General features: G+C 41.8%; 3 pseudogenes across 1 annotated transcript in view; 1 reads left to right on the forward strand and 2 right to left on the reverse strand.

Moving 5' to 3' along the window:
* LOC100955318 overlaps window positions 1-21621 on the forward strand; it is a 315223-nt pseudogene that overhangs the window by 80775 nt on the left and 212827 nt on the right.
* The window catches only part of LOC100957211, a 91713-nt pseudogene that overhangs the window by 11460 nt on the left and 58632 nt on the right, over window positions 1-21621 (reverse strand). The gene's annotated exons all lie outside the window — the stretch shown is intronic.
* Window positions 2009-14235, reverse strand: LOC100956583 (annotated as a pseudogene).

Below are 21621 nucleotides of genomic sequence, written 5' to 3' on the forward strand. Positions count from 1 at the left end.
TCAGTGTTGTAAACGTACTATTACAAATAAATAGAAGCAGAATACAAAATGCACAGAATAGGTAAGAACGTACTACTACAAATAAAGCAGAATACAAAAATGCACAGAATAGGTAAGGGTTTTTTTAACCTAAGTCACCAATCCAGAATTAGGGCACTTAATCGCTAAAGGAATTAGAGAATTTTGAGTTTAAAAAATGATTTTTCAGCGGGGCATGGTGGCTCACATGTGTAATCCTACCACTCCGGGAAACTGGGGCGGAAGATCCCTTCAGCTCAGTTGGAGACCAGCCAGACAAGAGCAAGGCCCTATCTCTACTAAAAATAGAAAAAATAAGCCTAGTGTTGTGGTGGGCACCTGAGGCTGAGGCAGGAGGAATGCCTGAACCCAGGAGTTTGAGGCCACTATGAAATGACTTAGGGGACCTGGAAAAAAATAAACTCAGACCCACACTGATGCAAATAATTGGTGATTATTTGCACCTGCACAGGGGCCATTGTCCAGAGACAAAACAGCCCCAAAATGCAGGGTTTTCTATCTTTTATACCATTTTTCTCTGCGTAGCTTGGGGGGGGGTTCTGGAGGGGTGAGGAACGTTGCCATTGGCAGGGTTACAGTTTGGTTGCCAATGGATATGTTTCAAATCACAATGGTTACGATTATATAACAATAATTGATTAAAATACATCTTAGATCACAATAGTTATGATTATACAATAATAATTAATCAACGGACACGTCTTAAATCATAGTGGTTATGGTTGTATAACAGTAATCAATCAGGCCCTGGTGAGATTTCTACTATTGTTCACCTACTGAGAACTTAGGGGTAGTGAAACTTGGGACTTTCCATCCCTCTTTGAATTCTGGAGAGCATGGGAATTGGCTGGGAAAAGCCCATAGGACAGAGGAGAGGGGGAACGGGAGAAGGCAGGAGGTTGCCCATGGAGGGGGGGAGGGGAACAGGAGAGGGCAGGGGAACAGGAAAGGTGAAGGAGGGCAGGGGAACGGGAGAAAGCAGGGGGAACAAGAGCTCACAACAACTGTGAGCTAGGCTGATACCACCACACTCTGGCCTGTCTGGCCTGGGCAACAAGGTGAGACTCTGACTCAAAAAAAAAAAAAAAAAGGAAAGAAAAGAACAGAAAAAAGATGACTTTTCACAGAGGGTATTGTGACTTTCTGTGAATCAAGAAAACAAAGTCTATTATTTCCAATCAGATGTTTCTAGAGTGTTTTTGGTCAGTGTTTTTATGTAACTCCTTTAATTTAAATGTCCTTTCCCTGAAAAAGACATTTATAAGCTAATAATTTTGGCCTCATGACATACATACTTTAAAACTACAAGTGATTCTACAGGCAACCCCTTCCCCCCACCCTCCATTCTAATACTTCTACATAAATGTGCACTTATAAACTTATATACATATAACTTCAGGATTATAAAAATATTTAATTCTTATAGACTTAAATAATTACTGAAGGTTAATCAGAACACATTAATATTTGTATAATTTTATGTTTACTTAGAAAATATTTTTATAGCAGCATTTGTACTGCAAATATAATGTGACCAAATGATGTTGCATCATACCAGGACTCATAGGGAAAATCAGACTGAGCAGCAGTGACATTCTCCTAAAGAAACATCTGTCTTAGCTACAGAACAGCAGTTTCCACAAAGTACAAAAACTTTGAGGGGCTAATGACTTACCTAAACCTTCTAAATGCATGTGAAAATTATATCCATAGAGTTGGCAACATTTATTAAAATATCCCAAGAAGTCCAAGTTACCTTTATCCCCAGAAAAGTTTTCTCGTAAGTAAAAACTATATTAGTGAATAGTGGTTTTAGTTCAATCACAAACTTATTAGAAATTAACTGAAAATTTCAAGAGTAAAAAAAAATAAAAACATCACCGTGGGAGGTGTAAGTAAGAAAAGAAAGTGAGAAAGACAAATTTGAAACTTTAAGGCATTCCGAAAAATCAAATAAACACCTTCCATCTCAAATACTCATATTATGCTTATTTTTGTTGAGCTCATGTTCCAGATTTCCCGTCAAAGTATCAATACTTTCTTGTAGATCTTTGAGATTGACTTTTCTATCCATTGTAGATTCAATAGTCTTCATTATCAAATACGTCTGAAATGTGTGCTCTTTGGACATGGGAAGTGGCAGTTCAATCATTATTTCTGGTCCATTCATTTTGCTATAATTTTCTCCATTTTCTCTGTCTTCTGAAGGGACGTCATCATAATCCACATCATTTAAGTTTTCTCTTATACTTAAAAAGTAGTTTTCTCCACAGCGGCTCCAGTCTCCTGCATAACAACTGCTAAGTGGACTGTCTAATCTGGTTTGTCTTGGTCTAAGTACTCCTGATGAACCAGAACCCCTCAAATCTGACATGTAAGGTCGTTCTTTCTTCCTCCTTAAATAATTCAGAGAAGATTTCTGCTCTGGGAACAAATTGTCTAGTGATTCTTGGGCAGTTAAACATCACACTGACCAGAGTTGGAGTAAATGATGAAGAACTTCAATACGCTTTGTAAAATCCAAAGCACTTGCAAGTTCTGAATCAGTAAAGACTCTGTTGTTATGGGTTGAAGTTTCTTGCCTCTGACTTAATAATACTGGTCCAAAGCACACAGCCAAATTCTGGCAGGTCAACTTATTTATTTCATGATAAGAAACCACCAGTTTTAAATGATAACATCTTTAGAGTTTCCTTCTCAATCTCTGGCAGACAATCTAGCAGGTCAACAGCAAACTTAGAGTCACTGGGGTCATTCTCACAACCCCTGGATGACATTTTCAAAGGACTTTTTGCCATTGCATCTAGCACAGCCTCATAAAGCTGCTTTGTTGTCAGAGGAGAAGGAAGTTCTCTTAAATAATCCTTAAGAACATCTGTTAATACATTTATATCTGGGTATCCGTTTTCACGCAGACCGACAGCTCTACTGTGTTTCTCAAAAGCCTCTCAAAGTTCTTCCTTTACTGTGGCCGAGCCACACAATTGATACAGGCTACCACCTGACAGCCTCTCTTTTCAATTTCCATAATACATTTCTGTATCAGGAGTGCACCATCAATCCTATATTTTCTTTCTCTACAACTTTTCAAATATCAACTCCGAATATTACTGGTTCACAATTTATATCTAGCCCATTAAGAGAATTCTCCCACTGTTCTAAGAGTCACTCTCACATAAATAAGACCTCGGGGGCTCAAGTTTGACAGCCAATTTGTGCCTCTTTGTTACTCTGAATAAGGCGGGAAGAACAACAGTTCCATGACAACAAACTCTAGTTTTTCTTAGAGTAGGTTCCCAGCTGAATACTACTAGTTTCAAATGTTGGGCATTTTCAATTTCTATATTGAAAGTGTGATCTATTTCTAAAAACGTTGTCCGACATGTGAGCAAAGCTCTTCTTGCTTCGTTTACTGAATCTACCTGGATTGCACAGAAGACATCTTTTGACTCTATCTGGGTGGTTTTAAATCCTCAGCACCATAGAAATGCACACTCATGAGCCCAGATATGTACTGTGAACACTTAGGTTGATCAGAAAAGCTGTAATGTCTAAAGGCATCAATGTCTATTTCATTCTTGCTACACCTATTAGACATTATTTCTTTTCCTTTACCAAATTTGTTTTCAGATCCATGTTTACTAGATTTAGTCATAAGATGAAAAGTGAGTCTCCATCACTGAGGTAACCACCTTTGCAGGAATACTTAGAACTGCTAGAGGTTTTCTTCTGGTAGCTGCGCTGAGAAGATACACTGGTATCAAGATGGTACTGGCTTATAACAATCCTCTTAGCAGTCGTGGCTGTGTTCCCAGAAGGGAGACTAATAGATGAATTTCTTGACAGTTACATTTAGACAAAGAAAGTATTATCTGGACTGTTTGTGTAATTCAGGGTTCACTTAATGCTCCGCTTTTAGCTAAATTCTGGCAACCTTTTCATTTTCATAGAAAGTTTTCTCATATTTCGTAGAGATTTTATTTTATCTGGCAAAGACCAATTAATTGAATCGCCTTTTTTCACAGGGCTAGGGCTTGAAGAAGATAGTTCTGTAACTCCCAATTCAGTCCTATTTTTAGCAGCTAGGATCCCAGGACCTGCAAAAGGTGATTTCAACATGGGACCATCCTCCACCATTATACATTCTTGTGTTGTATGTCGTAGCCTTTGCCTGTACTGCTGCACAAATTCTGCGGAATGGAGGGAGTCTATAGAATTCATTTCACTTGACTGCATAGCTTGAATATCATTTGCATATTCGGAAGAGCACAGCAAGTCTTCAGAATGCTCTTCTGCCTTGGTCAGGTCACTACCGGATAATGCGCTCAAAATGACAACAGGAAGCTTCAGAACAGCAGTCTGCCTCTCCTAGCTCAAGGCACTTGTTATATCAACGTCTTCGTCCTCAGGAATGGGGTTGTACCATATTTCTCCTTCATCATCTACATCATTTTCCTCGTTAAAGTCTAAAGAACAGTTTCTAGATAATGACGAGTTTGTAGCATTACACAGAGATGGATAACTGACTTCTATCTTGGCATTTCTTACTTTCTTCTTTGAGATTAAGAGCTCAGCGTGCTCTGATATAACCAATTGCGTTTCTTCGAGACAGTGATGCTGTTCAGTGGCTTTTGACCACTGAATTCAATATTATCCTTCAGATCTTCAAGTTCTCGTCTCTTCATTGAAGACCCATAGACATTTTCAAATAAATCTGTGGGCGTAATTCTCTGGTCTGGTGGGTGGCACAGAGAGGACTCGGTTTTCATGCACTTTCGGAGAGCCCAGATGTGAGGAGGAAGCCTGCACTCCCATGACTTTGGGGGATGTCCCACGCCACCACTCTTCATTCCTAGGGACAGCAGGCGTCCTTTGTACATCCACTTCTGCAGTTTCTTGACTCTCCCTGCGGGCGGCTTGAGGGGCCCCTCCTGGCGGTCACCTTTGCCACAGCGTAAGATATAGGACCCCGCTGGATCCCCAAAAGCGGTTCCCGAGGAGTGGCCGGGGCCCTTGGAGCCCGGAGGCAGAAGGCCAGCGGGCGCCACTGTCCCCGTGCCTGCTGACCATCCCGCCTCCACGTGACAGAGGTTCTTCCCAGTCCCTGCCCACGCCGCACCTGATCGAGCAGTAGCTCAGCCACCGCTGGAAGGGAGGTGGCTTGGCATCCACCCGGAGGCTCGCACGGCAGCCGCATCCGAGGAGTCCCCAACCAGCCTCCCCCTACTCCCTCCGAGGCAACCGGGGCGGGGACACCTGCTGCCTGGGGCGGTCACCGCCTCCCCGATCCCAGTCTCGAGGGCAGGCTCGGCGGTCCGCAGCGCCGCGGGGCTTAGACGCCTGCCCGGAGCGCAGACGCCCGCGGGGCAGCAGTGCTTGCCCAGCCCCCGCCACCCCGCCGCGCGCGGGCAGGTCGTGCATGGCCTGGATCCGCAGATAATAGGCCTCTGGCGCCTGGGTCCGCAGCCTGCTGGTCTCCAGGCGGCCGCCCTCCGCCCCCGGGCAGGCGTCCCGGGTGACCGCAGCGGCTGCGTCGGCCTCGGTCCGGCTTTCCAGGTGCGCTCGCGTCTGGCGCGGTCCGAACAACCCCAGGCGTCTCCCTGGGCCACCGAGGAGGTCGCCACCGTAGCTGTGGTAGCTGTCCGGAGCCTGAGCCCCCCGGCGCCTTGGGGACCCCGCCTTCCCCAGACCCTGGACAGAGTCCTCCTCTTAAGGTCCGCCATCCCCTCTGCCTCAGCAACTAGGCTCGCCCCTGCCTCGGGGAGAGGTCGGAGAGAGCCGCGCAGGCGGAGGCGATGGCGGCGGTGGCGGCGCTGGCCCTCCTGGCTCCTCACATACAGCTCACCACTTATCTTAATATCAGTAATTCTCTCTTAAGTCAGTGGAAAGCAGGGGATTCTGTATGGTTGGGGATGGACTGAAAGGTGCAGGCAGAATGGGACCAAAGACCACATTCTTGGCAGGGGAGGGAACCCCCAGAAAAAGGGAAAATTAAAAAGTAAGCTGAAGGAGTCGGAACAAAGAAAAGTCAGCTAGTTTACCTTTAAGCCAGCCATTGCTAAATTTCTTATCTGAACAAGTTTCCAGCTTTTCCTGAAACTCTGGCTTATTGGGGATACAGCCTACACCAATACCCTGCTGAGTCTGTGAACACCCTGAGGAAAATAATGGTCATAGAAGAGACTATGACACGTCCCAGAAAAGAAAAATCTTTTGGGTTGTTTCCTGCCCATTAAACAGACAAAGCAGATACCCATTGTGGAGATTTGCATTTGGCTGGGGCAGAGACCAGGAGAACAGTTCCAGCCTTGAGATATGGGCAGGAGGGCTTACATCCCTTATGGCAGAGGAAAATCTTCTGTGGTGGTGATGAAAGGAAAATGCCCCTCTCCCACCCATTCCTCAAAGGACGTTAACACCAGTGGCATTTTACTCCGCAGTGAACTAGCAGAGTTTAACACCTCCCTAGGAATCTGTGTGTGTGACTCCAGACAGGAGGCTTCCTCCACACAAGACTCAAGGTTCAGATTCCTCAAAACTCAAACGTTAATAATAACAATAGGAGCTGATATGCTCACTCATAGAAACTGCTGGTGTCTTTGTTCCCTCCCTCACCTTACCACCCGGGCAAAGAGATTTGAATAAAAGCTGAGTGGAACAGAGACTCCGTGCCATTGCCGGATCCCACAAATGGGCAGTGGTCCCCTGAACTCCCACCATTGAAAATTCTATTCTGCGTCTCATTTCTCTTTCTTTATTGTTGTTCCTAACTTTATATTTCTTCAGTCAGTCTTGCCAGTGCCATAGGTCTTAGTGGACTCTGCCCTGGGGGCAGACCTGGACAGAAAGGGACCACATGATAGCCCAAGAGGCAAAGTTCCCTGATTTGCCAACTGTTTATGCATCCTATTCCTGTCCTTGATTTGGAAGGTTTCAACTGACTTCATACCTTGAAATCTGCCCTTACAATCTCATGCCTGCCTCTTTCCTGATCATCTCTGCACCAGGGGAGGACATTTGTACTGTTTAGCAGCCGGACATTGGCCTTGGAGAAGAAACTGGGCCCAGTGGGATTGAATTGTCTTAAAATTCTGGAGCTATCAGGTAAATATTATTTGCTTAACTTTTGTCTTTACTCTGGAAAACAAAACAAACAATCGGTAATTTTCTAAGCAAAAAGTCATCAAAATTATTTAAATCATCTATTTAGCCCCATGTAGAACAAACTAATTATGGTTTGTTCTGATTGAAGTTGCATTAGCAATTCTCATAAATGTACCAGTTTTTTTAATTAAACTTCTAGAAATTTTTATGTAGTGCAACTGTTTGATATTCAAAATGATCAGCAGCCTGTCTTTGAGAGGACTTAACATTGGCCTTTCCATGACTCTTTCTAAAGGATAAGCAAATTTTGGAACGTAGCTGATTGTAAACTACAGTACTGTACTGTACAGCTACTACTGGAGCTCTTTTTTGGAAGAATCAAAGTAAAACAGTAATTATCTGTGGATGAAAAAAGTCTTAGAAGCCATGGTTAAAGAAATCAAACAAAAGAAATTTGGTTATTTCTCTGGCATACAATGATTTATGTAATAATCCTAATTACTATAGATAACATAAACCAAGACACATCAGAATTTTAGCCATCTCATACGATTTTGGAACATATATTAATAGGACATTTACATAAATGTAGCTTGAAAAAAATTAAATGCCATTGCCTATTTGACTGTTTCTTGTGTAACTTAAATATAAAAATCCCACTATGTCTCTCTTGGACTCAGGGGCCCTCATCAAAAAGTCAGTTTGACATAATTTGAAATTTTGATTTTGGAAAGCTGGTCAAATATCGATGGCTTAAAAGACATATTCAAAATAGAATCATAGGTCACTGTAAGAAGATGGTCATTTATTTTAGCAAGAGTGATAGTCATCAAAAGATTTCAAAGAACATACAGGAAGTTACCTGGAGGCAAAAACCTTAACCCTTTTAAAGTTTAGGGGGTTTTTAGTCAATCAAAAACTTAATAGGGCACTGGCTACATACACCCAGGCTCGCAGGTTCAAACCCAGCCCAGGCCTGCTAACAACAATGACAACTGCAACAAAAAAATAGCCAGGCATTGTGGTGGCAACTTGTAGTCCCAGCTACTTGGGAGGCTGAGGCAGGAGACTAGCTTTAGCCCAAGCGTTTGAGGTGTGATGCCACAGCACTCTACCCAGGGTGACAGCTTGAGATTCTGTCAAAAAAAAAAAAAAAACCTTAATAAAGATAAATCAGAAATTATCTTGATAAAGCATATAAAATCTTGGATTCTTTTAGGCTAATTTCTCAAAGGGCAAAGAAAACTGTAGTCCACTTGTTTCTTCTTCATGGGAAGCTGATTTAGACAACCTGGAAGTCAACACTGATAGAAAGGGAACTTGAATTAATCAGACACAGCAAGGGTGTGTCTAGGTCCTTATGGTACAGTAGATTAGAGAGGAATGTGAATAAGATGAACTGGTACCTTGAGTAGGGGAGCAAATGACTCTTAGCAATGGCATGAGAAGGTTTTTGACCATAATAAATACTTCAGACATATGAAAAAAAGCCAAGCATAGAATTAGGTTATACTGTAAAAAAACATTGTTTTTCTAATCTTTTAAGATAGAACATTATTTTGTATCAGGCCATAACAACAGAGGTACGATGGTGGGGGTGGGGCAGGAGCCTTAAAAATGTGAAAGCAGAGAAAAAGCTGAAAGCGGTGAGACAGCAAAGGTGAATCTTTGAGTAAAAGTCTGAGAAACTTTACAAGGAAATAGGTTATAGAATTAAAATCAAAATGTCTTGGAATATCATTAAGAGCAAATTAGTACTTTTTAAAAACGTCATTGTTTTAATTAAAAATTTTTCTTTTTAAATGTAGCCAACTTAATCACACACAAAAATAACCAGTCATTTTAGTTTAGGAAAAAAAATTCACCATTCAAGATTCTTCTTCATACAATATTATTTTCTTTTCTGTTTAACCTTCTCTACCAAAAATATGTTTTTATATTCATAAATTTTTTATATCTCCCTCTTCTACTTTTTTTTTTGCGATTTTTGGCCTGGGCTGGGTTTGAACCCACCACCTCTGGCATATGGGGCTAGTGCCCTACTCCTTTGAGCCACAGGTGCTGCCCACCCTCTTCTACTTATTAATTCCTTCAGCCTCGTTTCATTTTCTAAATTCATATATTGAATTAATCCTTCTGAATTAGGCAACATTATTTTTTTCTTACTAAAGGACAAATCTTATGTCTTTCTTAAAATGTTTTGCAAAAAAAAAAAAAAACCACTTCCTATTTTTTTGGCTCAATTAATATATTGCATCAAATACATTATCCAGAAGTTTTAACTCCCAGTGATGTAAACCTCAGTGAAATCCTGGAAAGCAAGAAATCTTCAACTGTCTGTCATACTACATATATCAATCTTTTATAAATGAATGTAGCCGAGCCACATTAAAGATTGCCATAACTTTGTTCTTGATTAAAACTGTCTCAAGGTCTGCAGGAAGGGACATTCCTTTGAAGACCCTCCGGAGAGACTGGAAAAACTAATCTAGTGAGAGGCAGGCACTGCAAACAGAGCATGCTGTGGTCAGGAAGTTCCTGGAAGAGACCTGAGTAGCGAAAATCAAGATGAGGTTATTGTGCTGCTAAGTTAAAGATTATGTCTATTCTTTACAGATGAATACTTTGTTCTTTGAAGCAAAAAGAGATAATAAGGCTGTGACTTTCCTGTAACTTTACTGTATTATACATTTAAGATTACATGTGTACGTGCAGAATGCTTTATTGTTAGGGTATATAAATTAGTAAGAAACAAAGATATTCTGACTTCTAGTTTACCTCTGCGACTCCAGCCTGATCAACTCATGCAACAAATGAAAAAAAAACCCTTTTATAATTTTTAGTCATGTGCCATCACTAAGCCTCTGTATGATGTCTCAAGGGGAGGAGATAATGAACACTTAGAGTGCACTGGGGATTGTCAAAAGAGCTTTCAAAATATCAAGGAAAAACTCAACTGCCCCAGCACTGGGGCTCCCAGATACAAGAAAACTTTTTTATCTTTTCATGCATGAGAAGCACCGTGTGAGTCTGAGAGTGTTAACTTCAGACCTGGAAAATATTGAGATACTCATTGCCTGTTTCTCAAAGCAATTCAATATTGTCATGAAGCAATGATGGACTTCTTTCCTTTGAGCTGCTGCAGCCACTAATGACTTGCTTCAAGAAACAGAAAAGTTTACATTAGACCAGCCCAACACACGGCACACCCTCTACTGGGTGCTCCCCTGACTAGCCCAACACACGGCACACCCTCTACTGGGTGCTCCCTGATTATTGGTTTCCCCGCAGGAGCCTCAGCAGAGATCAGGCCATCCCTTTAGACAATCCAAATGCAACACTGACAGTGGTCTCTACTTTAACTCCTGCCATCTTACTTCCTCAAATCCCATCTGAACCTGGTACGGTGGTTTACTAATAATTGGACCCAGATCAGACAGAGAAATCCCTAGAAAGCCCAAACCTACAGATGTTTCCTGATGGAAACAGTTTAATGACTTAGGGAGGGCGGAGGCCTGGGCATACAGTGGCAATCCATCCACAGACATTACAGGCCATACACTCACCTCTGGAACCTCAGCACAGAAGGCAGAACTCATAATCCTTGTCAGGGCACCCAGGTAGGTGAAGGAGTGTGGGTGACCATGGACACAGATTCCAGGTTGCTTCTTCTGTTTTTCATGCTCATGGAGCCATCTGAAAAGAATGGGGATTTCCAACCTCGTATTTTAAGGAAATAAAACATGCTAAAGAAATCCTAGCCTTGCCAGATGCATTTTAGCAACCAAGGAGTTAGCTATGGTACATTGCCTTGGACAGACACTTTGGTGGCAAGGGGCAATCATTGGGCAGATCAGGCCACAAAGAAAGCAGCAGGAAAAGGGCTCCCAAGATTTTACTGATATTCTTACTGCCTGAAGTAGATCCTGGCCCTGAACCTTCCACATACTCAGAGGAGGATTTGAAAAGAGGGTTCATTTGGGTGGTAGACTGGAACTACAGGACTCAGGGTGGGTGGATACACAATAAGAAAACAATAGTTCCATACCCCAATGTCTTATAAATGAGACTGTCAAGAATATTTGTGATTGTACCTATTATGGTGGGAATGTCACCCTACAAGGAATGCAGACATATACTATTGGTCCCACATAGGAAAAAGGCCATTCAGAAGTTTATAGAAAAGTGTATCCTCTGTGCTCAGAATAACCCCAAAACTAGCCATCTCCCCTTACTACAAGGAGTTCAGGCCAGGGGTGAAGGGCCAATACAGGACTGATAAACTGATTTCACTATGATGCCAAGGGCAGCAGGAAATTTCAAGTATCTACCTGTGTTTATAGATACCTTCTTGGGCTGGGTGAGGCCTTTTCTTGCTGGACAGAAAGAGCTTCTGAAGCCATGAAGATCTTAATAAAAGAAGTCGTTCCTCAGTTTGGAGTACTGGTTTGCATTCAGGGTGATGCTGCTGCTGCGTTTGTGGCCCAGGTCATGTAAGATGTTTCCTAAGCCCACAGCATGACTTGGAATCTCCACACACCCTGGAGACCACAGTCCACTGGAAATACTGAAAAGATGAGTTGTACTATATTAAAAAAATGTTTTTTTCTAAGACTTGCTAAGAAACTAATCCCTGGGATAAGGCACTGCCTATTGTCCTACTTACAGTAGAAACTGACCCCAGAAGCAGACTTGAGTTGTGCCCTTTTGAAATTTTGTATGACAGATCCTTCCTGTGCTCTAGCTCTAGACTACGTGATCCCAACAGCTCACTCACTAGAGAGTCAGATACCATTGTGACTCTTAGTCCACTGGCCTGACACTTACTGCTATTCATGAGTCTGCTTCCAGCAGGTTGTGGTTCCCAGTGGATGTTCCCTTACATTGCATCTGTCCTGGAGGCTGGGTGCTGTTTAGGACTTGGAGAAATCAACATTCTGAGGACAACCTGAAGCCCCAGTGGAAGGGGCCCTATGAAGTCTTGATGGTGACCCAGTCCTCTGTCAAGCTCACAAGTCAAGCACTAGATTCATCATAGTCAGGTGAAGCCAGCCCCACTGACTCCAGGCCCAGTAAGAAAAACTGGAAGAGATAGTGGGTTCTCATGAGTGCACAACTGAGCCCCTGGCAGATTTTAAATATACCTTCAAGAAAAACTCTAGATCATCAGTTTATCTTCTTGATAGAGTTTAAATGAAAATATTTACTCTGTTGATTGTAATCATTATCCTAAACATCATAGGAATTTTTGCTATTGTCATTGCTTTATGCAAAAAATTGGGATACCCACCCAACCTTTATTAGATGTTTAGTACATATGCTTATTTTATCATCACCCTAATTATCATTATTGTCAGGATTGTCTGTATCTGCAATATCCTGGGCTACACCACAATGATCCTCTGCTACCCTTTGTTCAGATACACTTAGTGTTTAGGCTTATTGAGGATGCCAATTCAGTGCTGTGACCTCACCACCCTCTTCCCCTCCATCTTTTGTCACACAGCCTAGAATGGCATTACCACATGATAATTAATCTACCTGAAACTATTGCAACAGGGGGAAATATGATTGTTGGATTTGCCAACATCTTTCCAAAACATTTCTGCCATCTTTGACCCCTGTTATTGACTTTTTAGATATCTCTGACGTGACTACCCACTTAGATCTTTCTCTGTCTCTAACCACTTTTCAGGTTCTGTTGGTCACCCATTAGGATACCCTTACCCTATGTTTTGACTTGTCCAACTTCTGGAGAGCAACCAAAAACAATGGCCCAGAGACCTCATTAATCCCTAGCTTACTGGACTAACAAATGTAACCTGGATCAGGCATGGAATTGAGTTAAGGAAGTTATCATCTTTATGCCAACAGGTAACATACCTAAAATACCCTACAAACGATTTTGGAAGGCTTGTTAATATCATTATTCTTGGTTTGACTCCATGCTATTTAAATTCACTATGAATGAACCCATAAATAAACAAACAACTCTTGGAGGCATTGTAGACCCCTGAGATACACATTTATCTGTGACATGAGGGTCTGACCCTCCATAACGGGAAGAACTCACTATTGTATAGATAGTCTGTACATAGAAGGCTCTTGTCTGCTACATCACTTCATATCACCCTTTACTCTTCTCCCCAACAACTGAGAGTTCCTCCACCACCTGCCCTGTAGACTTAAGATAGAGTTGCCAGAAAGATACCAAGATGCCTGGTGGCAAAGCTTTCTGGGAGTATTAGTTCCTTGTTATGGAGTATATACCAACAGAGGCAGGATCAGAAATCTGTCTGTGCAGAAAAAACTGTAAAGGCTTGTAGGGCTCAACAAAGGTTCCTCAACTTGCCGGGGCAGGTACTCTCAAGTAATCAAGCAGTGCTAGATTCCCTGTTGGCTAAACAAGGAGTGTCTGGGAGATATTAAAGTCTACCTGCTGCATCTATATAAATAACTCAGGAGCGGTTGAAACCTGAATAGAAAAAATTTCCCAACAAGCTGTGTGGCTAAACAGGTTTTTAATAGTGACCCCACATCTTATTGGTTTACAAAGTTATTCATTTGGATTCACAAGGACTTCAGTTCTGAAGGGACTCCTGAACCTAGGACTCTCACTTGTTTTCCTTGGGCTCATTACCTATGTCATAGTCTGCTGTTCACTTAGCATACTATGCTAAGGCTGTACATGAGAGTACTAATGTTCTTGTCATGAGAACTTTAGGTCTGCATCAGCCACCTGTGAAAACTTGTAGACAACTGCAAACAAATTGTATTCCTCTTATCCTGGGCTCAATCCCAACATGCCCCTTGTCAGGAAGAAAGAAGTCAGATGGGTCATCTGTCATTTTCCATCTTGATAGCCCACACTTCAGGGATGAGATGGGATCAAGGCCAGGGGGAAACAAAACTGTCCTTTATAAAATTAATAAAAGGTCACAAGGTGGGAAGTATGATATGAGCCTGAACTCTGCAAGGTACAAAGGTTAAAAAAAAAAACCAAAAAACCCATAACCGGCCACTGGTTCATAACTTACTTTCTTCACATACCTGACGGTCATGAAGATCCTTAGCTTTCTTCACTGCTCCCATAGATAACACCACCTTGTGAAACCTAAGGCTGGTCTTTGAGATATCTTCTAGATCCTGCATTATGGTGGACTGACGGACCCAACTGGACCAGTGACTGGTACAAAGGAACAGACTCCACTGATCTTGTGACCCCCAGGCAGGAACTGGCTCAGTATAAGAGGACAATTTCTATACCTGCTTCCTTTCCCTGAACCCAACCAACAAGTGATACTGATCCCTTAGCCCCAAGTTCACCAAATGATCTTTAAAACTCCTGGCCTAGGAAGGAATCCTCCTCAACAGATTCTACAAAGCAAATATCACCTTGATCCCCAAACCAGGAAAGGACACAACAAAAAAAAAGAAAATTGTAGACCAGTATCATTAATGAATATCAATACAAAAATATTCAATAAGATCCTAGGAAACAGAATTTAGTGACATGTCAAAAATGTTATACACCAGCTTGGTGCTCATAGCACAGGGGTTACAGCACCAGCCACATGCACCAAAGGTGGTGGGTTCAAGCCTGCCCTGGGCCAGCTAAGCAACAATGACACCAAGGCAATGAAAAATATCTGGGTGTTGTAGTGGGCACCTGTAGTCCCACCTGCTTGGGAGGCTGAGGCAAGAGGATCACTTGAACCCAAGTCTTTGAGGTTGCTGTGAGCTGTGACATCATGGCATTCTACCGAGGGTGGCATAGTGAGACTCTGTCTCAAAAAAAAAAAAGTTATACACCATGATGAAGTTGGTTTTATCCCAGGGTTACAAGGTTGGTTCAACATAAATAAATCTAAATAAAATAAAAAACAAAGACCATATTATTCTCTCAATTGTTGCAGAAAAGGCTTTTGACAATATCCAGCATTCTTTCATGATTGGAAAACTTAGGAAAATAGGCTTAGAGGGGACATTTCTTAAACTGATAGAGGCTATCCACAGCAAACCCACAGCCAATATCATATTGAATGGAGTAAAACTGAAAACATTGCCACTCAGATCAGGAACTAGACAAGGGTGCCCATTGTCACCACTGCTATTCAACATAGTACTGGAAGTCCTAGCTATCACAATCAGACAAGAGAAGGACATCAAGGGCATTCAAATGGGGCCAGAGGAGGTGAAACTCTTGCTTTTCGCAGATGACATGATCTTATACGTGAAAAACTCAACTACAAAGTTCTTAGAAGAGAACAAGGAATAGGCCAGTGTCTTGGGATATAAAATCAATACCTACAAATCAGTAGCTTTTATGGATACCAACAACAATTAAACTGAAAATATAATCAGAGATGCTATTCCTTTTATAGTAGTGCCAAAGAAGATGAAATATCTGGGAATTTATCTAACAAAGGACATGAAAGATTTCTATAAAAAGAACTATGAAACTCTGAGAAAAGAAATAGCTGAACATGTTAACAAATGGAAAAACATACCATGCGGCTCGGCACCCCATAGCACAGTGGTTACGGCACCAGGCACATACACTGAGGATGGTGGGTTTGAACCCGGCACAGGCCAGCTAGACAACAATGACAGCTGCAACAAAACAAAAATAGCTGGGCATTTCGGCAGGTGCTATAGTCCCAGCTACTTGGGAGACTGAGGCAAGCCCAAGAATTGGAGGTTGCTATGACCTGTGACTCCCTGGCATTCTACCAAGGGCAGCATAATGAGACTCTGTCTCAAGAAAAGAAAAAAGAAAAAGAAAAACATACCACACGTGTGGCTGGGAAGAATCAACATTGTTATAATGTCCCCAAACAGATTTAATGCAATCCCCATCAAAGCAACAATGTCATATTTTAAAGAACTTTAAAAAATAGTACTTCGTTTTATATGGAATCAGAAAAAAAAACAAATAGCCCATGCAATTCTTAAAAATATAACCAAATCTAGAGGCATCGCATTACCAGACTTCAGGTTATATTATAAATCTATAGTGATCAAAACAGCATCGTACTGGCATAAAAATAGAGATATAGATATATGGAATAGAAGAGAGAATCTGGAGATGAACCCAGCCACATATCATTATTGATCTTTGACAAGCCTAACAAAAATATACATTAGAGAAAAGATCCCTATTTAACAAATGGCACTGGGAGAACTGGCTAATGACCTGTAGAAGACTAAAACTGGACCCACATCTCTCACCACTAACAAAAATCGATTCTCACTGGATAAAAGATTTTAATTTAAAACATGATACTATAAAAATACTAGAAAAGAGTGCAGAGAAAACACTTGAAGATATTGGCCTAGGAAAATATTTTATGAGGAAGACCCCCTAGCAATTGAAACAACACCAAAAATAAGTAATTAGGATTTTATCAAGCTAAAAAGCTTCTGCACAACTAAGGGCACTACAACTAAAGCAGACAGACAGCTTCAGAATGGGAGAAGATTTTTGCATGGTATGATTCCAACAAAGGTCTGATAATGAGAATCTACAGAGAACTCAAATTAATCAATAAGAAAAGAACAAAAAGTACCATTTCTTTATGGGGAAGAGACTTAAACAAAAACTTCTCTGAAGATGAATGGCCAACAAACACATGAAAAATGCTCATCATCTTTAATCATCAGATAAATGCAAATCAAAACCATTTTGAGATATCACCTAACTCCAGTAAGATTATCCCACATCACAAAGTCCCAAAACTAGAGATGTTGGCGTGGATGTGGAGAGAAGGGAACACTTCTACACTGCTGGTGAGATTGCAAACTAATACAGCCTTTTTGGAAAGAAGTATGGAGAATTCTCAAGGAACTAAAAGTTGATCTTCCATTTGATCCTGCAATTCCATTACTAGGTATCTACCCAGAAGAACAAAAATTATTTTACAATAAAGACATCTGCACCAGAATGTTCATTGCAGCCTAATTCATAATTGCCAAATCATGGAAGCAGCCCAAATACCCATCTACCCATGAATGGATTAACAAATTGTGGTATATGTATACCATGGACTACTATTCAGCCATAAAAGAAGATGGAAACTTTACAACTTTTATGTTTACCTGGATGGATTTGGAACATATTCTTCTAAGTAGAGTATCTCAAAAATGGGGTGGGGGGAAGTATCCAATGTACTCAATACTAATATGAAACCAATATATAAACACTTACACTCTCATACAAATGATAAAACACAAATTGTCTAACAAGGGGGAGGGGAGGGAAGGGAGAGTGGAGGGGAAGACGGAAGGTGATTGGTGGGAGAAGGGAAGGCATTTGGTGGGATCTTGCTTAATGTGCACAATGCAAGGGTATATTTCAAAATGACCAAGAGTAAATTAGAAATGTCTTACCACAAAAAATAAGTGAGGTGATGGTTATGTTAATTACTTTGATTTAAGCATTCCACATTGTATATGAAATCTATGCATTGCACCCCATAAATGTATACAGTTATGATTTAATTTAAAATGAAATAAAAAAAATCAGAACTATGACCCATCCAGAAGACCAAAAATCACATTATAACAAGGATATTTGTACCAGAATGTTTATTGCAGCCCAATTCATAATTGCTAAGTCATGGAAGAAGCCCAAGTGCCCATCAACCCATGAATTAATAAATTGTGGTATATGTACAGCATGGAATATTATGCAGTCTTAAAGAAAGATGGAGACTTTACCTCTTTCATGTTTACATGGATAGAGCTGGAACATATTCTTCTTAGCAAAATATCTCAAGAATGAAAGAAAAAGTATCCGATGTACTCAGCCCTACTATGAAACCAATTTCATAGCTTTCATATGAAAGCTATAACCCAATTATAGCCCAAAAAGAAAGGGAAAGGAGGGGAGGATTGCGGGGAGGATGGGTGGAGGGAGGGTAATCGGTGGGACCACACTTATGATGAGTCTTACAAGGGTACATATGAAATTTACTAGGTATAGAATATAAATGTCTTAATACAATAACTAAGAAAATGCTGTGAAGGCTATGTTAACCAGTTTGATGAAAATATTTCAAATTGTATGTAAAACCAGCACATTGTACCCCATGATTACATTAATGTACACAGCTATGATTTAATTTAAAAAACAACATGGCCCAAAAATTCTTGGGGAGAAAGAGTTGAGAAATTTCTCAGATGTTCTTACTTGGTGCTCTGTGGCATTAAACTCTTTCTCTACCACAGCTCCTGCTGGTCCAGTTACTGGCTCTTCTCTGTGCAGTAAGCAATACAACCCCGTTGAGTGCTAACAACTGGACTTCCCTCTCTCCTCCCCATGTGAGTGTATAGTAAGAAGGCAGCTGCCTGCCAGGGAGGAAGAAAGTCCTCACTAGGAACTGAATCTGCTGGCACCCTGATCTCAGATTTCCAGACTCCACAATTGTAAAAAATACATTTCTGTTATTTAAGCCACCCACTCTGCAGTCGTTTGTTATGGCAGCCTGAGCTGACGATACAACCCCCAAAGCTAAAACCAGGGAGTTACTCTGCTCTGGTTTTTCAGGTTACCACAATTTTTCTGTTTGTTCCTGTACATGTGTGTTTTCTTCGTATTCACTTCCCTTACTTTTCCCTCTCACTTCCTTCTTCACTTTAAATTACCTTATCTCTGTAATTAGGAATTTAAGTGTCTTTTTGGTATAGGGCCAAAAGGAAAAGAGTGAAGGGAGAAAAGAAAGAAAAATAGGGGGAAATAAAAGGGAAAAAATGGGGAAAATAGAAAAGGACAGAAAGAGAGAGAGGAGTAATGGTCATGTTCGGCAGGGTGCTTTGACTCCACACCAGAAATTCCAGGACTCTAGTGGGTGGGCTGGGTGGATCCCTTGAGGTTAGGAACCCCTACCAGCCTGGGCAAAAGGAAGACCCCCCACCTCCACTAAATATAGAAAAATATCAGCAGTATGTCACAGTGAGTACCTACCAATACTGTCTTTCCAAAGGCCAAAGCTAGAAGGACACCTTAACCAGGGTCTCAAGGCCTGCTTGAGCCAGACCAATGCTGTGACACCCCAGCCCAGGCCCCAGAGTGAGGTTCTGTCTCACAAATAGAATGCAGAATGAAACAGAATAAACCATATCAGAAAAAAGTAAATAATAATAATAATAGATAAGGAAAATTAAAAATAAAATTATTAAAAAATGTAAAAAAAAAAAGATATCTTAGTTGTTGTTTGAGAAATTTATGTGGGAAAGGGAAAGAGGAAAAATCTTCACCCAAAGAGAAAACAGGATAGAAATAAAAAAGAAAGAAAGAATAAAAGGGGCTGGAAAATGATAGCAGCAATTCACCCTTTGCTATTGAAGAAAGTCAAAATGAAAAAAAATACAACAAAACAAACAACAACAACCAAAAAAAGATAGGTAAAAAGTTGAGAGAGGAAGAAATATATATATATATATACTAGACACCAGGTAGCACTGTGGTGTTTTGAAACCCCAAACACACACACTGATTTTGCTGTATAAGACAGGGGCTGGAAGCCACTATCTAGATGCTGAGGAGATCTGGTCCCATCTTCCTGGCTGATGATTTAATCCCAGCTGCCAGATGCTGTTCAAGTTCATTTATGTGCTTAAGCCCTTCCCAGTCCAGTGAGCAACTCAATCAAAACAAACAAACAAACAAAACCCTGAAGGACAGACCTTCCCTGTCTGCTCGAGAGCCAGCTGGCCTCTTCCTACACCCAGGCACTTGCTTTCTGTGCTGGTCTTCCACTGCTCCTGACCTCCTTGTTGGCTCCTGGAGTCTCCTACTGATTCACTGTGCCCCAGCGTGATGATTCTGGGCAGGACACCCGAGCCAGAGGTGGCTGGAGTCCTCTCTCCCCATCTCTCTGTGAGCGGCTGCCAAAGATACGCCTCTAGTCTATTATCTTACTCACAGGCCTGATGTTTTTCACAAAGGAAATAAGATGATACAAGACTCAGATTCTGGGTGCCCTGGGTAGCTAATCTCCACTCTTTAGAATCTTCATGGGAAATACTCAGAATCCAAAGCGATAGTCTAACCTCCATGTTTTCTTAATACTTGATAGTATTTTACCACATTTTTAAGGAAAGAAAATGAGAACAATAACTAATAGAGCAGGATGGATATTTAGGATGAGTAAGTAACAGAGGAGATCTGGGAGGGAGACACTGTAACCGTTTCATTCCCAGAAAAGGCAGGTTGATCCAAGGAAGGGGACCCACAGCATGGACTTTGAGTATTTGTGGAGGAGGTTCTGGGGGATCAGGGAGTGTACCCCTCTTCCCACACCCTCCCACATGTTCTGTAGGAAGGGGACAGACTCACAACCTGTGCAGCTGGGGGGAGATAGTCAGGGGCCACAGAGAGACAAGAGAACAATTCTGGTCTTGCTGATCCACACAGGGCAGCTCTTAGGCTGTGGAGAAAATGACAATGACCAGATTCAGCTCAGTCACTCTCTGTTTTGATACCCTGAGCACTACAAATAGCCCATCCCCATCCCCTACCCTCAAATCCCAAAGACCCTTGCACCCCAAGCTGCCCCCCACTGCCTCAGCCCCTGCTGGCATCAGTCCCCAGCATCATATTTCAAGAAGCTATGAGCAGCACATAAGCATATGGGACCCTGTCACCTCCTGAAGAACAACAATAAAGAGGACCAGGCAAGGCCTACAAGAAGAGATAATATTGAGAGCAGGGTCATGGATGGAAGAAGCACAGGACTGAAGCTCTCACCCTCTCTGTTCCAGGGGTCAAAGAGACAGGCTTCTCCAGCCTCCTGGTCTGTGCTGGTTTTTACAGAATAGACACTCCCTGAGTGTTGGTGAGAGAAGACCCTGTGAGGGGCCATGGGGAAGAAGGGTCCCTGGGAGGCTTGAATACCTGTTTAATATGCTACTCAGCTGAGATTAGGGAGTTAAATCCAGGACCCAGGAGAGGAGGAAGACAAAGTATGAGATCAAGTGGTCATTCTCCTGGGTGTCTGTTTGCAGTAATGGTCTCCCTTCAGGGCCCAGGGCAATCAGTAACAATGTCCTGAATGTTGCTACCCTGCTGTTCTCATCTGTGAATGAAGCTGAGCCCTTTTGCGTCTCCAATACAAACAACTGGAAGGATTGGCCCACATACATCCAGTCAATCTAGGTTAACTAATCCTGTATAATTGCTTAATATATTATAGATCTTCCAAGAAATGAACAAAGTGGAAGGATGACTTCTTTGAACCTGGTTTCATGACTTTATTTTGTAGCAAAACAGTGCAGTGATTTCAGGGTCGAAAATTGCACAAACTGGGTGTCGCCTGTGGCTCAGTAGGTAGGGTGCTGGCCCCATATACTGAGGGTGGTGGGTTGGAGCCTGGTCCCAGCCAAACTGCAACAAAAAAATAGCCAGGCATTGTGGCAGGCACCTGTGGTCCCAGCTATTTGGGAGGCTGAGGCAAGAGAATCACCTAAGCCCAAGAG

Source organism: Otolemur garnettii, unplaced genomic scaffold, assembly GCF_000181295.1.
Source record: "Otolemur garnettii isolate 467f Iridium unplaced genomic scaffold, OtoGar3 scaffold00031, whole genome shotgun sequence".
NCBI classification, from domain to species: Eukaryota; Metazoa; Chordata; class Mammalia; order Primates; family Galagidae; genus Otolemur; species Otolemur garnettii.